Source organism: Cryptomeria japonica, chromosome 1 (genome assembly GCF_030272615.1).
Source record: "Cryptomeria japonica chromosome 1, Sugi_1.0, whole genome shotgun sequence".
Classification (NCBI taxonomy): domain Eukaryota; kingdom Viridiplantae; phylum Streptophyta; class Pinopsida; order Cupressales; family Cupressaceae; genus Cryptomeria; species Cryptomeria japonica.
In genome coordinates this window covers 203114499-203136562 of record NC_081405.1, presented here as the reverse complement: position 1 = coordinate 203136562, position 22064 = coordinate 203114499, and positions in this window count along the sequence as shown.

Sequence of the window (22064 nt, the reverse complement as noted above, 5' to 3'; positions counted from 1 at the left end):
AATAATCAGTGTCGACTTCAAAACATATATTATCTTTGCATTTTTCGACTAGCTATGGTGGAATCTTGTACTTGTTGTGCATTTTCTCTTGGAATTCGCTGAAGTAATCATCCATGATATCATTAAAGTTATCTCCTAACTTCTTGATGTAGTCATTGATTTGATGGGTGATAGGTCAGTGTAGCTCCCATACTACTTTACCGACTGAGGGAAAGAACTTCTCAAAATAGAAAAACATACATACAAGTAGTGAACCGAACTTTAGTGTATTTGCCAAGTTGTTCTTCTTCGACTTCCTTATTGTGTTCAGATTCTCAAACAAGTTCTTCAGTAGCACTTCACATAAGTCTACTTTCATTCCCTTCTTCACTATTTTGTAGGCCAAGTCAACTGCAGCACATGGTACACTGTTTTCCCTTGTAGATTGGAAGAAACAATAACCAATAACTCTAATTGCAAACTTTAGTTCTGCATCAGTGACATTATTCAGTTTCAGTCCTCGGTAATCAGATTCTACTCCGGTTAGACTGATTAGCTCCTTTTGTGATATCATTTTCTATGCATGAGCATGATCGTAGATGGGATACCCGGTGATCAGGTGAATGACTTCCTTCGTGATCTTGAACGGTTGCTCTTGTAGCCACATGAAATCATCATGTACTCTACTTAATACAAACTTAACCCACTGGGGTTTGAACACATAGGGATAGACTAGGGCTTCAGTTAATCCCTTGATTTTGATATGCTCAAATTTGCTATCCAGTTTGCCATCAGTGAAAAGTTCATCATATGTGTCACTAATATCTACATGACCGAGTTCCTCAACATGGCATTTGGTAAAGAATCTGACATCTTCCACTAACAAGATTCGATTCGGGATGAGTGAAAATGCAGTTTTATCATCCGGTTCTGAGGCAACTTTGGGAGTTAGAGAATATTTCAGCGAGGGCTTCTCCACATTTTGGACAACTACAGGGTCTTGGATCTTGGGCGCCATGGTAGGTTTCGGGTAAGATTTGACAAGTTATCCTTAGGGTTTACAAGTGACTGATGCTTCACACTCGGTAGACAACAGCAATTTGACTAGATCAGAAACCAGCTAAACAGTGAATAGATTGATGTAAATACCTTGAAATTTGCTCAGAATGAAGTTTGATCACTTTGATTCGCTTTGCTCTGCTTCTCAAAAACTTGGGTGAAAGAAAATGACCATGAAAACACTTTTAAGTACTCAAAAATACCTCATCGGGCTCCGTGCAAGTTAGGTCAAGACATTAAATGCACTTGATTCACCTTTTACTGATTTACTCCTTTTTTTGTTTTAACCGAGTACCCAACTTTTCTTTACTAATCGACTTGACAGGTTTCCTGTATACACTGACTTGACAGGTTTCCTGTATAGTATATAAACTGACTAATTGCATCTTAACTATGTAGATTTTGAATTTTGTACATAATAGAATAGGAACTGTTATGATTTAACTTTTAGAGAATGCAACCCCTTCATACCTTTTCTTGACTAATTTGAAATAGGTGCACCTAACTCGGTAGGTAAGGTGCTTTCTTCATTAGACATAATTTCTTTCTTTTTCCATATCATCTTGAATTTTTCTTTTATCTCTTCCGTGTCTCTTCTCGGTTGATCTCTGCAATCTCCAGCTAAATGTCCAGCTTTGTGACAATGAAAACATGCCATACTAGGATTTCTCCATGATCTCCAGTTGTTCATTCCAAATCTTATAAAACAGTTGGCACTTATATGTCCATATCTTCCACAACATTCACACCATATCCTTGTATTGTAATCCCATGGTACTGCTGCATATTGTCGGTAAGGATCTGTGTAAGTTCGGTAACCTCTAGTGTTTGCTTGGTGTGGATACTTCATGTAGTTCTTTTTCTTAAACCAGTACTTCTCGGTACTATGTCCATATCTATTGCAGTTTTTACAAAACCCTTTGAATTTTTCCTTCTGATAGTTGTTAATAGACTTTGTCCTACATTGATTAGGTGTGTGACCATATTTATTGCAATTGTAACAATATCCATTGGACTTAGAGATATTCAATTGCTTACCTTTTCTGATCTGGCATATGTTGGCAGTATGACCTTGATTTCCACAATAGTAGCAAATAGGCTTCTTCCTTTTGATGTTATTCCTGTTTCCAGCTTGCTTTGATGATTCTCCTCTCTCGGTAGTATGAATTCCTTTCTCGGTTGATTCTTTTCCTTTGTAACCAAGTCCTCCATCTTTGTAGAGTCTTCTTGTATTCAGTTGGTCATCCAACATCTTTGATGCTTCATAACTTTTCTCTAATGATTCTTTGGATTTCTTCTCTATTTCAAGTTCACCAGTCAACCTTGATACTTCAATTTTCAATGATTGATTTTCATCATTCTTCAAAATTGCTTCATGATGTGCATAACCTAGTTGATCTGTAATATTTTGTTGAATACCAGTTAACCTTATGATTTCATCATCCTTATCAGATACTAGAGCTTCAAGTTGTTGTTTCTCTCTTTGTAGACCTCTTGCTTTATCCTCAGCTATCCTTAATGCATCTAGATTTTCAGTCATCTGTGTACTGAAATGTTCATGTTCTCTTTTCATTACTTTTAGTTGATCAGCCAATGCTTTGTTCTTTTCTTTCAACATTCCAATCATTTCTTCAGTCTCTTCAGATATACTGTTCTCAAATGATGTCTCGATTTGTTCCACTAGCTCTTGAGAATCCTGCAAGTCATCAGATAATCTTCTCCTTACTTTCAAAGATTTTTGCATTTGCCTTTGCATGTCTACAATCACTTGATTTGCATTATCCAGCTCTTCTTGAAGATACACAATCCTCCGAGATTGTTTGTAGCCTTCCATTGCTAAGATCTTTCTCTTTAGGTAGTTAAACCCTTTTCCAAGATTCAAGCTTTGATACCAATTGTTAGGCCCAATATGGAAAACTAATGTATTGAGAGGGGAGGGGTGAATCAGTACTCCAAAACTTTTCTTTGATAATAACCTTACTATTATGCATAAACATAATAGTGCAGTAACATAAAATAAAGCTAAAATCAACAGATAACAATCATACATAATTTACTCCATAACACATATATTTTGGTCACGCGGAAACTCTTGGTTAGAGAGAAAAACTATGGTGGGGATGGCACCCACAACTTCACTAGTGCAATAATAAAGATTGCTTGGTTAGAGTTACATTTAGCTATTTCTGATAGCTTACCCTGTTAGGAGTATCAAGATCAGTTAGATCTACCTTACTAAAGGATTTTACAACACTATATAAATGTTGCACCTGGTTAAAGGATTTACAATTTATAGACTTGGTTAGAGTCTTTTACCCTGTTAAAGGTTTCTCTTACAACTTCAAATATTACAATAGAATCATTACAAATATCTGCAACTTTACATCTGAAACACTATAGAAGATTCTATGTGCTCAGAATAAGATTACCTAGCTTGTAGCATACCTCGGTAACCCATAATGAAACTCGGTAAACCCTTCTATTTACTCTATTCTTTGACTATTCATTGATAACCTTCTTAGTGACCTCTTTGTGTCTTTGTAACAGTCTTCCTTCATGCATACACACACATATCTCACATCTCTTGTTGTATGTCTTTTCTAACCCTAAAATCATGTTGTATAAATAGATCTCTTTTAGTGGTGATTTAATTCATTGCTTCGATCTTACAAAAATATTCTCCAAATGAATAACTAAACAAAATATCTCATTGGTTAGATTGACCTTGTAATCATACACAATCTCCTAGTGCAATTTCCAATCCAAAAACGGTTAGATGTGCCTCGATCTTGTAACACGTTTTCATGTGCATGTCCAGGTTCAATGTATCTGGTAAAACATTTCACTCAGTGCATATCAACTCAGTGAGTTAACTTTACTGCTCGATAGCCATGAAACATTACTCGGTAAACAACTCGGTGAATACTGTGTTCTGTGACTATTTTCTTCTATAACCAACTAGACTATTCATACCAACTTCTCTGTGTGTACCGACTGCATGATTCGGTAATACTAACCAACTAGAATATATAGTATGACTTTGGATATGAAACGAATGGCAATTTAATAAGTAGTAACAAGTCCTACAACTTTGGATGAGATAAAGGAATTTGAATACAATATTAGAGCTAAGGAAGTATTTTTGAGTGCCTTGACTAATTCTGAAATGACAAATGTGATAGATTTGCAGACTGCTCATGAGATCAGGAAGAAGTTCGAAACTTTGTATGAAGGTGACAACCATGTGAAGATTGCCAAGTTGTAGAGGTTGAAAGAAAAGTATGAGTTGTTGAAGATGAGTGAAGATGAGAACATTAAATCTTTTATGCAAAAAATGAATGAGCTTGCATGCAATATCAGATGTGTTGGTGGAGTATTGGAAGAATTAGAGATTGTTGCTAAAGTATTGAGATCCTTGCCTCCTTCTTACAAGCACCAAGTTGTTGCTATTGAGGAGATCCAAACCATGACTAATGTGACTAGAGACATGCTGATTGGAAATCTTGTTGCCTTTGAATTAAGTGAAATTGGTGACTCTCTTCCTAAGACAGAATCTGCATTCACAGCTACTATTTCGGGAAAGCAGAGATATGATTTGGGAGAATTTTTTTCAAGAAGGGTATCTAGATATGAGAAGGAGATGAAGGAACTTGAAGAAGAAGAAAAATAAATTGAGGAGCTCGAAGCCCTTATTGTCAGAAGATTGCGTAAAGGAGCCAATAAGTATGAAGGAAATTTTCCTCTTAAATGCTTTTCATGTAATAAAATTGGACATTTTTCTTCAAGGTATCTAGAAAGAGTTCCTAGGAAGCAATACAAGACTAAATATCAAAAGAAATATTATTATTTTGTTGATGAAGGTGTGACAGATGATGAATCTGAGAAATGAAATTTAGGTGATGATGAATGGGTATGTTTTTCTCTCAAGGAAGATGATCTAGTGCCTATTGATTCTACTAGCTGCATTAATGAGGAGAAAGCTTTGTCTACAAAAGATGAAGAGAAAGATGAATGGGTTATTGATAGTGTTTTCTCTCATCATATGATAGGTGATAAGAGTAAGTTTGTGAGTATGGAGAAGTATGATGGTGGTGTAGTAAGATTTGGTGATGACAAAGCTCGTATAATTTGTCATAGAGGTTCCATTTCTGTTGATGGTAAGCACAATACCGATGATCTTTTATATATAGAAGGTCTAAAGTATAATATTTTGAGTGTTGGAAAAATGGTTGATAAGGAGTATGATTTACAATTGAATAATTGCAAGTGTGGAATCTTAAGTGATTCCAAAATTGAGATTGCATCAGGGACAAAGACTAAAGGTAATATCTTTCACTTGAATGCTAGAGGTAAAAATTGTTTGATTGCTTAGATTGATGAAAGCTGGTTATGGCATAGGAGGATGTGTCATGTGAATTTTGATTGCATGGTTAAGATAAGTTCTACTCAAGTAGTGAGAGATCTTCCTAAGTTGGAAAAGCCTACTAAATCAATATGCAAGGAATGTCAGTTAGGGAAGGAGACAAGAGTTTCTTTTAAAAGAAAACAATATTGTTCTAATGGATTATTGGATCTTGTGCATACTACTTTTTGTTGTCCTTCTAGAGTGAGAATCTTACAAGGAGATAGGTTTTTCATGTTGTTGATTGTTGACTATTCTGATGAATAATGATGAACAACAAATACCCCAACCGGTACTAAGAGGGGGGGGTGAATCAGTACAAACAAAAACTTTCTCAACAACTTATCTAGTTAAAACAATACCAAATGGTTATCACCATTACTAAACTTAACCACAACAATACCAGTTAAACATAGTAAGACACCAAACACCATAAACTGATAAGTTTGAACACTTCAAATATGATCAATACTTGACATCAACTTCACCCATAAACATATGCATGTGGTCTACTAGAAATACCATAACCTATTAACTTTGCATGCATAATATTTCAATCAAATACTTCATAAACATCACATGAAAAAATGCACAACACATACCACACAGATTTTTCACGTGGAAACCCAAATGGGAAAAACCTCAGTGGGGATGAATACCCACAAGCTTGTTTTTGAACTCTTTTGAAGCTCACCCTGTTAGGAGCCTAGGCCGGTTAAAGACTTTACAATAAGGTTTTGTTAGGAACCGATCCTGTTAGAGATCACTTGGTTAAGGGATGGCTATATACCCTGTTAAAGGTTGAAACCCTCTTAGAGGCTACCTCACTAGAGGATTTGAAGAACTCAATGATCTTGAGTCACTTGGTTGTAGGTTTTACAATAAGCTTGTTAAAGCTACCCAGTAAAGGGATTTTCCAACTATTGAAATCATTAGAAGACAATAGGTAAAACTCTGATCTGATAACAACACTACATACCAAGTTAGATCCTTTTCATATCCTCTACTCTGCAATCACACTCTTCAATTTACCTCTTATTGGTCTAGCAAGTATCAAGTATCTCATCACTCGGATATACACACAACATTTACCAACAACTTTACAATAACAAACATCATCAACCTTCTAGACAATAGATAGGTTAGTAGCATAAACCCTAAACCCTAAGAATCTTAGGTTTACAATACAGGCGATCCATTCCTAACTGTCCAAACACATTGCATAGAGCTTTACAAATTCATCAGATCACAAGACAATCTACATCATTCATTCTTCACTGCACATAGGAATTAGTAACGCATCATGCTTTCTTCTCATACCACTAAGAAGAATGATCATTCCCAAGGTAGACTTCAAACGCGGTCGATCTTCTCATGCAAGATCCTCAAGAAAATCCTTCATGTGCACAAGGCTGACATGGAACCTTGATCTCATTCATATCTCTTAGCTAACTAATCACAAAGCATCATCGATTGCATCGCACAAGCTGAATCGCCATACTGATAACCATAGAGCTGAGACTACCAACTGGTAGTCACACTTAGTGAAACCCTGACATCGGTTCACTACATCTCTTCATACCTCTTCATACCAGTTCATCAACTTCTTTCAATCCGTATACCGGTTCACTTACACTTATTGACATCAATGACAACATACATTATCATCATATCAACATGTTGGTTCATCATATGCCAATGATATCCAACAATCTCCCCCTTTGGCATTGATGGCAATACTCAATGTAGCATTGCAACTGTAGACATCATAGACCAGTGTATATTTAACATCAGATATCTTCTCCCCATACATTAGATATCTTCTCCCCCTTTGACAACAATGCCAAAGTGGAGGCATAAGCTTCCAAAATCTACTTATGTTGCTCCCTCTAAGGAGTAGCATCCTTCAACACATCAATCCTAAAAGATTTGTCACTATATTACTTGACTGATGTGGAGCACACAACTTTAGTTGACTTCATGAAGGGGCAAAACCCCTAATTCACCTCTCAAATAGGTAAATATAGTCTTTGGTAAGGGCTTAGTGAATATATCTGCTAGTTGCTCCTTACTGGAAACATGTTGTAGTACAACCTCCTTATTCTGAACTTTTTCTCTCAAAAAGTGATATTTAAGCTCAATGTGCTTAGTTCTAGCATGCAATACCAGATTCTTAGAAATATTTATTGCACTTGTGTTATCAGAAAATATATTCAATGGTTCAGCTACAGGTACTTTGAAACCTTCCAATACACGCTTCATCTAAATTTCTTGAGTGCAGTTCATAAATGCTGCCACATATTCGGCTTCAGCTGTAGATTGGGAAATACATCTCTGCTTCTTACTTGTCCATGATACTAATCTTCCACTGAGAAAGAACACTCCATCGGTTGTGCTCTTCTGGTCATCCACATTACCTGCCCAACCAGCATCAGTATATACCTTGAGATTATAGTCACCATTATATGGATACCACAATCCATAATCAATTGTTCCTTTCATATATCTAAGAATCCTTTTGATAGCTACCAAGTGGGATTCTCTTGGACATTTCTGAAAAGAAGCTACTATGCCTACTGCATGAGCAATATCTAGTCTACTGTGCACCACATAGTGTAGTTTACTGATCATTGACCGGTATTATTTTTCATTCATCAGTGTTGAATCATCTTCCTTGGTCAATTTACAGCCAATCACCATCGGTGTACCAACCGGTTTGCTTTCCTCCATGCCAAAAGTCTTTAATACCTCTTTGACATACTTGGACTAGGTAATAAAGATACCCTCTTTCATTTGTTGAATCTGTAAACCAATGAAGAACTTTATTTCTCCTATCAAAGACATCTAAAACTCTATCGTAATTTCATCTGCAAACACATGACTCATTTTATCATCTCCTCCAAAGATCATGTCATCCACAAACACTTCACAGATCAAACTTTGATCACCTTCTGATTTCAAGTAGATGTTGCTATCTTCACTTGTTCTCTGAAATCCAATCTTCACAAGATGAGAGTGTAGTCTTTCATCCCATGCCCTAGGTTCTTGTTTTAGTCCATATAGGGCTTTCAGTAATATACACACCATGTCACTATCTTCTAATAAGGCAAACCCTTTTGGTTGCTCTATATGCACTTCCTCTTCTAGGATTCCATTTAGAAAATTAGATTTCACATCCATCTGATAAACCTTAAATCCCTTAAATGTTGCAAATGCAAGTAGTATTCAAACACCTTCTAGTCTAGCCATAGGAGCAAAGGTTTCTCCATAGTCTTCTCCCTCCTCCTGAGTGTATTCCTTGCATACAAGCCTAGCCTTGTTTCTTACAACTATGCCTTCTTCATTTAGTTTATTCTTGAAGACCCATTTGGTACCTATGACATTTTTATGTTTCAGTCTAGGCACCAAAGACCATGTCGCATTCTTTTCTATTTGGTCTAGCTCTTCTATTGCTTTAATTCAGTCTTCATATGTAAGAGCTTCTCTGGAAGTCTTGGGTTCAAATTCAGAAATCATGCAAGAGTTTTCTTTCACTTTTGTTGTGAGTATCCCTGCATATTTATCTCCTATGATTTTCTTGGGATCATGATGCAGCTTCACATATCTAGGAATGATTCTAGCCTAATCTGCTAACTTTTCATCTTCTTCTTCACTAACTTCTTCTTCTTCTCTCACTATAACTTCTACCGGTATAGGAACACTGAGATCTTTACAAGTTTCTTTCTTAAGCAGTTCCCAGAAGGCTATACCTGGTTCATCTTCCACTTCTTTGTTGTATGTTTCCTCAGGTTCCTTAGGGGATTCATCAACCCTAACATTGATACTTTGAACAATTCTCTAAGTTCTATTGTTGTAGCACTTGAGAGCTTTGCTCTTAGTGGAATACCCCAGAAATATTCCTTCATCACACTTTGCATCAAATTTGCTCACATGTTTACCTCTCTTGATATAGAACATACTACCAAACACTTTAAAGTAACTCACAGTTGGACTTTTCCCAGTCCAATACTCATGAGGATTTTTATCTTTTCCTTTCTTGATGAGTACCCGGTTCATAGTATAGACTGCAGTGCTCACCGCTTCTCTCCAAAAAGTGTGAGCAACCTTTCCTTGGATCAGCATTGTTCTAGCTGCTTCAACTATAGTCTTGTTATTTCTTTCTGCTATGCCATTCTGTTGTGGTGTCCTTGGGGTAGACAGCTGCCTCTTGATGTCATTATCTTCACAGTACTTATTGAATTCATCAGAAGTGAATTCTCCTCCTTGATCAATTCTCTGGAATTTTTTCTTTTTACCACTTTCTTTCTCTACTAATGCTCTGAAAGCTTTGAACTTTCCAAATGCTTTAGACTTGTCTTTCAAGAATGTGACCCACATCATTCTTGAGTAGTCATCAGTAAGAATCATAAAATACCTATCTCCCTGAATACTTCTAGTTTTCATAGGACCACACAAATCAGTATGCACAAGATCAAGTAAATTTTCTAATGAGAAAGACTTACCTTTAAAAGTTGAGGAAGACATCTTCCCAAGTGGACATTCTCTGCACAAATAATTCTCAGGTTTGTTCAACAAATGTAATCCTCTTACCGCTTTGATCTTTCTGGCTTTAACAATGTTGTCAAAATTCATATGACAGATCTCCTATGCCATATCCAACTATCATCAAACTTAGCCATTAGACACCGACTTATCTTGGCATTCAATTGAAATAGGTTACCTCTAGTCTACTTATCGGTCACAATAACTTCACCACTCTTCCCAGTTATACTGCAAATTCCACCTTTGAATTCCAGAACTAATCCTTTGTCATTCAACTGAGCAACACTTAACAGGTTATGCTTAAGACCTTCTACCCAGTAGACATCATCTGCACTACTCTTTCCATTCAGTGAGATGGATCCTTTACCTTTCACCAAGAATGGTGCATCATTGCCAAATCTGATAGCACCTTCATCATATTCCTCAAGAGATAGAAACTTTCTCCAGTCACCAGTCATGTGGTGAGAACAACCACTATCAATTATCTACTCATTAGAGTTGTCAATGCGAGAGACAAGAGCTTTCTTGTCAGACACTTCTTCCTTTACTGCTACAAACACTATGTCTTCATTTTCTTAATCCTCTGATTCTTCATCAATGACACCTTCATCCACAACAACTAGAAAATTTCTTGTGTTTCCTCCTTTAAACTTTCTAAACCTCTTGGGTTTATCCTTATTGTCATTGTTAGGACAATTAATATCTATATGTCCTATCTTGTAGGAAAAAAATTTCAAAGGAAGTTTACCTCTATCCTTTGGAAGTCTTTTAGCAAGAAGAGCTTCAAACTCCATTAGAATCTCTTCATCATCCATATCTCTGCATTGTCTGGATTCGTAACTGGTACCAGTTTCTTTTCCTTTTCTATATGGTACAATAGATACTTTAAAAGTTGACTTTGTCTTCTGAACACTATCATCATAGCTATTCAACTCATACACAATTAACTTTGCAATAATAGAATCTAAGGATACCTTGGTTTTATCAATAGACCTTTGTTCTTGGATAGAAGCAACTCTGATTGCATAGATTGGTAACAATGATCTAAGAACTTTACTAACAATAGTGGTATCATCAATAGTTCCACCAATGCTTTTGATATCACCAACCACAGTCTTAATCCTAATACCATACTGTTGAATGGTCTCACGTTCAACCATCCTCATATCCTCAAATTTACCTCTAAGGATTTCCTCCTTAGCTTGCTTTACATTCTCAGCATTGTTTCCAGTGCATCCCATACATCCTTAGGTGTGTCCTTGTCTTGTACATCAATAAACTCAATATCTGAGAGGATGCTGATAAATCAGGGCTTCCATGACTTGCCCATTTTATTGGATCTCTCTCTTCTGATCATTAGTCAAAGTGCCAGTGGGAGTAACATAGGCATTCTCAACATAGATCCAGCGTTGAGCACCCATACTCTTGATATAAATCTTCATTCTATCCTTCCATATCTCAAAGTTATCTCTATTGAACATAGGACCTTACCTCTTCATAATTATAGTAGGATCTTTTACCTCAAGTGGTTAAGCTTATATCACCGAGGACCTGGAGTTTCTCTGATACCAATTGATGAATAATGATGAATAGTAGATACCCCAACCGGTACTAAGAGGGGGGGGGTGAATCAGTACAAACAAAACAATTCTCAACAACTTATCTAGTTAAAACAATACCAACTGGTTATCACCATTACTCAACTTAACCACAACAATACTGATTAAACACAGTAAGACATTAGACACCATAAACTAATAAGTCTGAACACTTCAAATAAGATCAATACTTGACATCAACTTCACCCATAAACATATGCATATGGTCTACTAGAAATACCATAACCTATTAACTCTGCATGCATAATCTTTCAGTCAAATACTTCATAAACATCACATGAAAAATGCATAACACATAACATAGATTTTTCACGTGGAAACCCAAATGGGAAAAACCACAGTGGGAATGAATACCCACAATCTTGTTTTTGAACTCTTTTGAATCTCGCCCTGTTAGGAGCCTAGTCCGGTTAAAGACTTTACAATAAGGTTCTGTTAGGAACCAATCTTGTTAGAGATCACCCGGTTAAGGGATGGATACATACCTTGTTAAATGTTGAAACCCTATTAGAGGTTACCTCGCTAGAGGATTTGAAGAACTCAATGATCTTGAGTCACCTGGTTATAGGTTTTACAATAAGCTTGTTAAAGATACCCGGTAAAGGGATTTTCCAACTGTTGAAATGCTTAGAAGACAATAGGTAAAACTCTGATCTAATAATAGCACTACATGCCAAGACAAGTCCTTTTCATATCCTCTACTTTGCAATCACACTCTGTAGTTTCCCTCTTACAGGTCTAGCAAGTATCAAGTATCTCATCACTCGAATACACACACAACATTTTCCAACAACTTTACAATAACAAACATCATCAACCTTATAGACAACAAATATGTCGGTGGCATACACCCTAAACCCTAAGCATCTTAGGTTTACAACACAAGTGGTCCATTCCTGACCATCCAAACACATTGCATAGAGCTTTACAAATTCAAACAGATCACAAGACAATCTGCATCATTCATTCTTCACTGCACATAGGAATTAGTAACCCATCATGCTTTCTTCTCATACCACTAAGAAGAATGATCATTCCCAGGGTAGACTTCAAACGCGATCTATCTTCTCATGCAAGATCCTCTAGAAAATCCTTCATGTGCACAAGGCTGACATGGCACCTTGATCTCATTCATATCTCTTAGCTAACTAATCACAAGGTATCATCGGTTACATCGCACAAGCTAAATTGCCATACCGATAACCATAGAGCTGAGACTACCAACTGGTAGTCACACTTAGTGAAACCCTAACATCAATTCACTACATCTCTTCATACCTCTTCATACTAGTTCACCAACTTCTTTCAATCTGCATACCGGTTCACTTACACTTATTGACATCAATGACAATATATATTATCATCATATCAACATGTTGGTTCATCATATGCCAATGATATCCAACATATTCAAGGATGATGTGGGTTGCTTTATTAAGGGAGAAGTTTGAAGCCTTGGAGAAGTTCAAGATTTTTCAATGCCCTGGTTGAGACTAGGACATGATTGAAGATAAAGTGTCATAGATCTCATAGAGGTGGTGAATTCATTTCCAGTGAGTTCAATGCATTTTGGGAAGAGCATGGAGTGAAGAGATAGTTATCTACACCTAGAACTCCTCAAAAGAATGGTGTTGTGGAGAGGAAGAATAGAATAATTCAGGAAGCTTCTAGAACCATGATGATTGAAGGAAATGTTCCACAAATCTATTGGAGAGAAGCTGCGAGTATTGTTGCATACACTCTTAATTAGGTGCATATCAAAGGTGATACCGGTAAGACTCCTTATGAGTTATGATTTGGTCATGTTCCTACAATTAGATATTTCAAAAAAAATGGAAGTAAATGCTATATCAAAAGAGATGAATATCTAGGGAAGTTTAATGATAGATGTGATGAAGGAATTTTTATTGGTTATGCTTCTAAGAGCAAGGCCTACCGGTGTTATAATAAGAGATTGAGAAAGATAGTTGAAAGTGCAAATGTGAAAGTTGAAAGAAATGAGAAACGGATCAGATCCTATGGATACGATTAGGATGATTAGATGACAGATTAGACAAAGGAAAGAAAGTGCAAACCCCGAATCTAATTTGGATTGTTTCAAGAAAGCCACAAAATCAAGAAGAGACTAGTGCTAGTGCAGAAGAAAGAATTCAAGAGTCTAAAAGTTAAGAAAATCCTAAGACTCCAAGGGATGTGCGGTTGAATCATTCAAAAAATTAGATCATAGGAGATAAGGATAAAGGTGTGATGACTAGAAGAAGAATTGTTGAAGAATATTGCTTGATTTCTAAGATTGAACCTAAAGATATTAATGAAGCATGCACAGATGAAAATTGGGTGAAAGCAATGGAAGAAGAATTGAACCAAATTGAAAAGAACAATACATGGATTCTTGTTCCTAGACATAAGGATAAAAATATAATTAGAACTAAATGGTTCTTCTGAAACAAATTGGATGAACAAGGTGAGGTTGTTAGGAACTGTAACATCCTAAAATTGCACCCCTTGCAATTTTGACCCCATTTTGGGCCCTCACCTTATCGGTCTCATTGCCATGCTTGATTGAGACCTATTTATGCATATTTTATGCAACCAAACCTCATATTTGCATCCTACAACTTGCATAGCCCTTTGATCCTGGCCCAAATTGGGGTAGGACCAGGGCACCATGCCCTTATCCTCCCTAATTAGGACATATCTTGGCCCCTAGGCCCCATGTCAATTTTGAGAGAGAAATGAATCCCCTGTCGACCTGTGTTGGAAAATTAAATATTTGACAATAGGAAAGTATATAAGGATGTGTTCTCCTCTCATTTTGATATATCATCATACCTTCATGAAGGTGGAATTGGATCTCAAGCGTTGAAGCATCAAGCATTCAAGCATTCATCATCTAGCATTCCTCAAGGCTGCATATTCTTCATCTATCCATTGGAGCATTATTACATCATTCATTTGCTAGCATGTGTGTGTGTTAGGGTTTTGTCATGTTCATGACATTTCATACAACATATGTGATTACATCTAATAAGAAAAGCATCGTCATCTATTGCAGATCTGAAGGTATATCTTTCCATAATTTATTTCAAGAACTTGCATTATTTTGTTCAAGGTTGATTCCAAACTGAGGTTTGACTTAGAAAAACCCCTATTCCCAACCTCTTTCTTCTTCTTTGTGTGTGTAGGAAGTAGGTGCGCAACTATACTTCTAGAATTAAGCTTTATTTGCAAAGATGGAAAAACCCTTTTTGATGCATGGCAAGTTCAGAGGACCAAGTTGGGGACGCTCCTATTTGGACACATGGTCCCTACAACTTTTGCCTGATTTCACGGAGCACCTTTGAATCATCTCAAACTTCTTAGATATAGGTGCACAATTGAATCCCAAATTTGTAGCTCATTGTTTCCTCATACTTTGTCTTCATTTCTAGCACTTTACTTTTTCAACTTACAAAAGAGGGTCAACCACAATCTAAACACAATCAATCTACTTTGTATTAAGTCCTAGTATCATTTTAGGATTGGATATAATGGATTCATCCTCGTATTTTGAATGTAAAGTCCTCCAAGTGAAAATTGAGCTTAGTGAATCCTCCCTTCCAAATGGCAAATTTGCTAAGACCCCAATTTTCCACTTTACAGGAACAAAGAAAGACTTATTTGTAAGGGATATTCTAAGATGGAAAAAATTGTCTTTGAGGAGACTTTTTCTCTAGTGGTAAGAATTGAAGCTATTAGATTATTTCTTGCTTATGTTGCTTACAAAGATTTCAAAGTTTATTAAATGGATGTCAAGTCAGCCTTTCTTAATGGTGAGTTGGAAGAGGAGATTTGTATTGAGAAATTGAATGGATTTCAGTTGATAGATCAAGAAGATATGGTTTGCATATTGAAATAAGCACTATATGGATTGAAGCAAGCTCCAAGACCATGGTATGCCAAATTGGATAAGTATTTACTAAAGCTTGGATTTAGTAAAGGTACTGCTAATAGTAATATGTATTTCAAGATTGACCATGATAACATTTTGATTATTGAAGTTTTTGTTGATGATATTATCTAGAGTGAATGATAGTTTGTGCAAGAAGTTTGTTGAGATGCAGAATGAGTATGTGATGAATATGATTGCCGAGATGAAATACTTTTTGGGATTGCAAATTACTTAGTTGGATAAAGGTATTTTTATATATCAATCCAAGTATGTGAAGGAATTGTTGAAGAAGTTTGGTTTATATGATTCAAAGTCAGTTGGTACTCCTATGTGATGAGATGTAAGTTGATAAAGGATGATGAATCCCCTAAAGTAAATTAGACTAGATATAGATCTATGATTGGTGGATTACTATATTTAACTCAGACTAGACCATATATCATGAATGTTGTCTATCTTGTTATTATATTTCAAGTTGATCCTAAGGAATCTCATGTTGTAGCTGTGGAAAGGATTTTTAGATATTTGAAAGGAACAATTGATTTTAGTTTGTGGTATCCTAAAGATGATGATTTTACTTTGAGTGCTTTTATTGATGTTGATTGGGCCAGAGATGTGGATGACAAAAAATGTACTAGTGGTGGTGCATTTTGCTTGAGAAAGAGATTGGTTTCCTGGATGAGTAATAAATAGAATGCTATTTCTTTATATAATGTAGAGGTTGAGTATATTGCCACTGCTAGCAATTGTACTCATGTGGTATAGATGAAGAAGATGTTAAAGTATATCAGAGTTGTTTATGATGAGTCTACAACTATATATTGTGATAATTCAAGTGCTATCAACATTTCTAAGAATCTAGTGTTGCATTCAAAGACTAAACATATATTAATCAACTTTCATTTCTTGAGAAAAAAGGTGAATGAGAAGGAAGTCCGATTGGAGTATGTATCTAAAAAAGGAACAAATTGAAAATATCTTCACAAAGCCTTTGCCTAAGGATAATTTTGAGTATCTCACAGAGAAGCTAGGGGTTATTTCTGCTCCTAAAAGAGAACTAAGATGCATGGATTTACATCATTTTAGTGGATTTCATAGTCATATTTTGTGACCCAAATTGATGAGTGGTGGTTGCTACTCAGGAGGAGTAGTTAGTGTTGTGGTTTAGATGTTCAGATTTGGGGGAGAGATTTAGTTTAGTGAGTTTTGTGGGTTTACAAATATGTGCCTTTTCCATTGGTGTCAAAGAGGGAGAGAGATTCATGTGAAAAACTATGTAATGATCTAATGGGGAGAGAATCATGTGGAAAAATGTTATATCATATGCTAAATCTTAGGGGGAGACTATTGAGAGAGAATTATTTATTTTTCATTGATTATTTTTCATATCATATGTTGCCATCAATGTTAGCAATAACAATGGAGGAAATTTTAGACCGAGGATTGAATCAATTTTCATTGGATCTACAAACTTAACCACAAATACCGATCTAATAAACTGCAGCAATAAAAAAGATAAGCAAATTGATAGCACAACACTGTAATGGCGAAAAAGGGGTGATGAGGATATCAAGTGGAAAGCTTTACCCTCCCCAAGAAATGAGAGAAAGTTTCACAAAGGATCCTCTTCAACCTCTTTCACACATTACATTTAAAAGAGGGGGGTTGAATTCACTAGATCTAATAACAACGAAGAGAGATTGAATGCTAAGTGAATTGGCAATGAGTTTGGAAAGTAAAGGTAACCCCTCTTTTAGAATGGATAAGATAAATTAAGTGAATTGAGACTACTAAGTGTAAAGATGGCAAAGAAATGATTATAACTTGAGATAGAAATGAGGGATGAAGTTGTGCACCTAGAATTAGCAGTAAAATATCGAGATAAACCTCCCCTATAAGTTTGAGAAAAAGTTATCAGGATCGTGTTGAAAGTGTATTTGGTCCTTCGAAAAATCCGCATGTCGAAAAGGGTTTTTTCGTCTTTGAAAATGAAGCCTAGATCTACAAATACAGCTACGTACCTGCAACCTATACACATAAAAGAGAGGAAATGTTGTTGGGATTGGGGGTTTACCTTCAAGTCAAAGCTCAGTTTTGGAATTAACCAAATCATGGAAAGTAATTGCAAGTGAATGAAACTAAATGACTGAAGTATAATTCACCTCAAGAGAGGATGCAATTGGAATGTTGATAGAGTTGTTTGAAAGGATATGTAGAATTGAATGCTTTGAATGTTGATAGGGATCTCCTCTTTAATGGTTGAATCCTTGACTTGAATGCAACACCTAGCCTTGAAAGGAGACTTGAGATGATCAATGCTTGAAAGGAATTCTTGAATGCTTGAATGATTGATTTCTTGAATGCTTGAATGGTGATAATGCTTGTTCACCTTACTTTCTTCTTATATAAATAGGAGGGAAAAAATGTCTTATATACTTGCTAATTAGGGTTATTTGATTGATTTTATGTCTTAGGCCGACATAGAAAACCTTTTCTCACTTCCCCTTTGACAAGTCCAATGTAGGATTTAAGTGGAGGGGGGCCAAAATAGGGCAATGACAGGGACGTCGCGCCCCTGTCTTGCCCTAATTCAGCACACAAAATTAGAGCAGGCAGTGTAGGATGTAAGGAAATTCATGTTTTGGGAGGTGTGAGGATGTCTCGGGTCTCCAATCAGACTTAGAGATTTGTTTTGTCAATGTGAAGACCCAAATATGGTCGAAGATTGCAAGGTCACAATTTTATGATGCTACAAACACACAAAACCAAGATTTTGACATGGAAAACCCAGTTAAGGGAAAAACCATGGTGGGAACCTACCCACAATAAGATGATACTATGTAGTAGTATGTGAAAATATTACAATGGGGATGCATATGCATTGAGGCACACTACCTAGATCTCACAGCTCAAAAGATAATGAACCGGAAGGCTACAATCCTCAGGGAAGTCTCACTGACTTACAAAAAGATTCAGACTACAATACGACAGGAATGAATTGGAACAATAGAATCTCCAAATGGTTGATGACAATTCCGGTTAAGAAAAATTGTTTTCTTTGCAACACCAAAAGATGAATCCTTGTTCTCACATACACCACTCTTTGATAATGCAGACACAACCTTGATACCCAAATTACATGACAATATCACCTATTTATATAATTAATCAACCTTGACAATAAGGTTGGCTAAACCCTCAACTCACAATTACAAAATTACATTACACAATACAAAGATCAATCACCAGACCAATATAATGATTTACATGACATAAAATGGACCTAAATCAAATCTCCAAACTTGCAACACCACTAGAAATCACGCCAAGATCAACCACAACACGCTACACCACAAGGAAAACTGCATAACAGGAAGAACATCACTGGTTCAAAAAAATCACCAAAAACTCACACAACGATCAATGCAGATCATCAAGAAAAATAGGACATGACTAGGAAACACCAACAAGCATGTTAGAATAATCAGTAATAGCTGCACCAACACCACTTATCAAATCTTCATTTGCCAATGTCTGGAGCTCAAGAACACTCACATAGAAGCAACTGTCACGAAAAAAGATATCTTGCGGAGCACCAAATCATGAAATATCTAAAATTAAGATACACAAGACTATGCCAAATAATATCCCAAAATCTCATATCAAGATGTGATCACACTGGAATATACCAGAGGAAATGTTGAACTCTATAAAGCACTGTTTAGATAAACAAACTGCAAAACCAGATAATATGATATGATCAATTAAGCTTCCTGGGTCACCAACAAAAAAGATTATAATGATGCTTAAGATACTCCATATACCAAACCATAATCATAATGAACCAATCTACAATCACCAGAGAAGGAATATGTTGACATCAATGACAACAACATATCCTAGCAGGAGCAATGTCCAACAATATCCCCCTTTTGCATTGATGATAACATTTGAATGTGAAAAACAATCAATGCAAAGAAAGAAATATCTCTAGAAAACTCCCCCTAAGTTCAAGCAGATAAAACCATTTTTCACATGCATCTCTCCCCCTTTGACAACAATGCCAAAGATCAGAAAACCAAACTCTCCCCCATAGATAAATAGATTATTAATCTCTCCCCCTAAACACATAACCAGACTAATCTACCAGAGGAGCATCACCAACTCATCATTTCGGATAAAAAAATAAGACTATGAAGTCCACCGGATTGATGCAATTCAGTGCATCTAGTTCTCATCAGGAGGGATGGATACCCGTAAATTGTCTCTCAAATAGACAAATGTATCTATAGGCAAAGGCTTAATGAAAATAGCAGCAATCTGTTCCTTTGTAGACACATATTTCAACTTCACTTCCTCTTCACTGACTTTTTCCCTCAAGTAATGATATTTGATTGACACATGTTTAGTCTTTGAATGTTTCACTGGATTCTTTGACATGTTGATACCACTGGAATTATCATAGTATATAATACTAGGCTCATCATAAATAACTCTGATATCATTCAACATTTGCTTCATCCAAACCACCTAAGTGAAAATACCAACAAAAACAATGTACTTAGCTTCAACAGTAGATACTAAAACTTGATTCTTACTAGCACAAGAAACCAATTTCTTACCCAAAAAGAAAGCACCATTAGATGTACTCTTCTGGTCATCAACATCACCAGCCCAATCAACATCATTTTAAGCACATAACATGAATTCATCATTCCTTGGATAACAAAAACCATAATCCATAGTTTCCTTTAAGTATCTAAATATTCTTTTAGCAACAATGGCATGAATCTCTTTTGGATCAGCTTGCTATCTAGAAGCCATGCACACAACATGTATAATGTCTGGCCTAGTCTAAGTAAGATATAGTAGTCCACCAACCATAGACCTGTACAAGCTCTGATTAGCTTTCAAAGATTCATCATTCTTAGATAATTTGCAGCTAGTTACCCTATTGATGTGAGTTTTGAGTTCTCTCAACATTCATAAACTCTTTCTCTCAACTGTGATTTTATGTTCTTGAAAGGTTTAGGGGACCTAGACTTCACATAAATTCACACGTATTCCATACATCAACTCATGCAACCAAACATCTATATATACAATGTTATTCGTTGAAACTCTTAACTAAGTGAGCCATAGACATAATATACAATGTTACATAAATTCAACTACCTGAACCTATAACATTCACTATGGTGCACTCTAGGAGATAAAGGGGACCCAAACACATCATAACATATATTTTAAAGTTAAGTCCCATGAATTGCACATGCTAGAACATCCACAAAATCTGGCATCAACCATAACATCTAGAATAACAAGCAAACATGTTAACGAGTTGGCCCCAAAAAATCTCCAATATAAAATACACAATTCAGATCTGCACATGCTATAGTGAGACCCATTCCCATATCAACATCCAAGATCCACCTCCAATGCAGATCTAGACCAAAAAAGGCATGATCTAGATAAGATACACCACCTGCATCATCTAGAAACTAAATTGACTAACAACATTGAACTCAGAACAACATAAATTCAATTACCAATCAAACCAACGCTAGAAAACTAAATTAGAAAACTACACAAACTAAATGAACATGTCCTCCAACTTGCAACACTTGAATCCACACACTAGATAACTTCCTAGCATTGTAATAACTAGTTCTGATAGACAATGTCACTATCAGAAACAACAACAACCAACTCTACCATTTGAGAAATAGATGACCTATAAACTTGATAGTGCAATATATATAGTTCATAAATATTATATCTAAAAATACACTCTGTAATCTTCACAATCTAGAGGAATGTAAATCATTCTTCCATTGGGACATTAAATTATCTTTGCTACATATAAATACTATTTTCTACATATTGAATCATCCACTACACCAGCCATCTAGAAATATCTCAACTTCACTATCAAACCACACAACAACCTTAGATCACTTACTTTTGGATCATCTAAAATTTATTATGACATTAATGAAAACACCATATAGGTTGACATCAATGACAACACAATCAACAACTCAAGTTTCCAACAATATGGCCCATAGTTTTTATTTTGATATATTTAGAGAACTTAGTCAATAATTGATCTTGTTATAGATATGTTTAGAATTTAGTCATATTAAATAAATGTTTAGGATGTGTTATTATGGTTAGATTATTGAGTTTTAACTTTTCTTATTTTCCATTATATAATACTCGCAATGTTAACATTGATAAGTCAATATTGAATTGATTTCATCCTTCTTGATATAATTTAATCTTAATACAATCACAATATTCATATTTAATCCTTTTAATATAATAGTGCACTAACAATATTGGTATATAATACGTTTATTGGGAAATATTTTTTTATATTTCTCAAAGTATAATTTTAATAATAGAATTATTGAGTGTCTGCTAACTCTATTGGCATCATTGATATTGAGTAAATCGGTTAATCTAGTGAATCGGCGTATTAGCTGAGATTTATCATTGATGACTAACACTGGCCGGTGGAGTGGTGTAT